A 2659-nucleotide genomic window follows, 5' to 3' on the forward strand; every position below is an offset into this window, starting at 1 on the left:
AGGAAAGGAAAGGAAAGGAAAGGAAAGGAAAGGAAAGGAAAGGAAAGGAAAGGAAAGGAAAGGAAAGGAAAGGAAAGGAAAGGAAAGGAAAGGAAGAAAGTGTTTTGGGAATCACTCCAAACAATGCAGCATCTGTGCCCTTCAGCAGTCTATTGTTCCAGAAGAGGCTTCTAAAGTGGCAAATCATCCCAGGATGCTTATCAGGTTGCCAATATGAACCAGGGATTGAGCCTTTCCCTGTTGGTGACTTGAAGGTGGACCACGAAACTGAAACTCCTTCTAGAACAGGGTAGGTATTTGACATCCCTGCACCAAATCTCCTTAGGAAGTAAGCTGCTCAAGATTCACTGTAGTAGCCAACACTCAGAGCTTACACTTCTGAACCTTTGGATTCATTCAACCGCAGATCAAAGGTATTTAGGGAGAAAAAAACAACTGCTTATTCCCTAGCAATACAGTCTAAATACATGGGCCTTTGTGCTGTGGATCTGTTTTTAAAATCCTCACAAAGGCCCATGTATTACAGACTTGGTTCTCAGTTTAGTCATCCTGGGAGGTACAGAAAATGTTAAGGGGGTAAGGCTTGTAAGAATAATGAAATCCTTAGGGGTCTGCCCTCAAAAGGGCTTGTAGGACCCCAGCTCCTTTCTATTGCTCTCATTTGTACCCAGTCATGAGACAAATGCTTCCACCATGATGCACTGCATAGGTCCAAAGCAACATAGTCAACCAGTCATTCACTAAACCCTATGAAACAGTGAGCTACATACAACAAACCTTTCTTTTTACGTGGATTATCTTGGGCATTTGTTGTAATAGTGGACAACTCACTTCTTAATAAGTGATCTGGAGGTGATTTCAAGTGCATAGGTGGATCAGGCCAGGTATATACAAATGTTACGCCATTGCCTACAAGGAACTGGAACATGGTATTCTTGGGAATTCTGGAGTCAATGCCCCCACAGAGATGTAAAGAAGAAATTCTGATCAAGTCTAGCAAACACTTTCTTACCTGTGTATCACTTTCCTTGGCCATTTCCAAATGTGCCACAGATTCAGGGTTCACTATTTGTATGCCCAGGCCCACCTCTTCTCTAGCAATCACATTTTTCTACATTCTGAAAAGTTTGCTTGGTATAGACCAGACATAGTTAGTCCCACAGTGGGAAATTATGACTAGTGAAATAACACACAAGCTTCCTTGTTAATGGGCAGTCTCTGGGCTTCCCAGAATCAGCCCTCTTCACTCACAGCAGTGACCTCCTGAGCATGCCTCATAGCCCTGCTTCCCTGTCCTGCTTCCCAAATAAACCATCTGCATCCAAATCCTCATCTCAATAAAGACAATTTTCAAAGGATCACATGGGCACAATTGTGTCATTGTCTCTCAGCATCTTCACAGGGATGATTAAAAGATCCCTTGTAGATAACTGAATCCTTAGATGCTCAAGTTCCTCAAGTAAAAGGTCACAGTCTCTGCATAGAACTTACGTGCATCCTCCTATGTGCTCTAAATTGTCTCTAGGTTAATTGTGACACCTAATACAATATGAACACTGTGCAAATTACTATTGTAGTATTTAAAAAATAATGACAAGGAATAAGTCTGCTTATGCTCACTATGAACACAGTTTTCACAGACCTAACACCAAAATACATGATCTACAGTTGGTTGAATTAATTGAATCTGCAGGCACAGAATCCACAATTATCAAGGGTTCATAGTTCATGCTTTATCACTGAATGTATTTCTGGCAGTGAAATACTCAGTACTATTAGAATCCAAGTCTTCCTGCTCACTGTGCACACCTGATGACTGAAAAACCAATGTCACAACTATCTTCTGGTTCCATACATCTCATATCTTGTTCCTCCTCCATAGCCCGGGTGCTGGTTAATTTTTATCAACTTGGCATAAACTAGAGTCACCTGGGAAGAGAGAACCTCAGTTGAGGAATTGTCTTGATGAGATTTGCCTATGGGCATTTCTATCAGGTATTTTCTTGATTACTGAATGACGTGGTTGATTACTGATTATAGTGAGCAAGCCCTGCCCACTATGGGTGCTACAAACCCTGGACAGATGGTCCTATCTTGTATAAGAAGGCAGACTGAGCAAGCCAAGAAAGCAAGTCAATAAGGAGTGCTGCTGCATGGCCTCAGTTCCTGCCTTGGCAATGCACTGTAACTGTAGGCTGTAATAAGCCTTTCTACTCTAAGATGGTTTTGATCAGGGTTTAATCAGAGCATGTGAAAAGCAAACTAGGACAACCCTATGCCTTTGTCATGATGTCAGTAGACAAGAGCTGGCAATAAGGTAACTGTGGACAGAATTGGCTTCAACTTCAATCGCCATAGTTTAGATCATGATTATTTGCTATAAAAAAAAGGCTGTGTATTAAAGGTATGGCCCCAGTCTGTGGCCCTCCTCCATCAGAAGGTGGTAGGAATTTTCAGAAGTAAGGTCTGGTGGAAGGAAGTTAGGTCACTGGGAGAATGTCAAAGGGATTGTGACATGCAAATTCTACTTTTGCTTCTCTTTTTCTCTAGCTCTCTCTTCTTTCGATAGATGATAGATAGATGATAGATAGATGATAGATAGATAGATAGATAGATAGATAGATAGATAGATAGATGATAGATAGATGATAGATAGATA

This window comes from Microtus ochrogaster, unplaced genomic scaffold (assembly GCF_000317375.1).
Source record: "Microtus ochrogaster isolate Prairie Vole_2 unplaced genomic scaffold, MicOch1.0 UNK66, whole genome shotgun sequence".
Taxonomy (NCBI): domain Eukaryota; kingdom Metazoa; phylum Chordata; class Mammalia; order Rodentia; family Cricetidae; genus Microtus; species Microtus ochrogaster.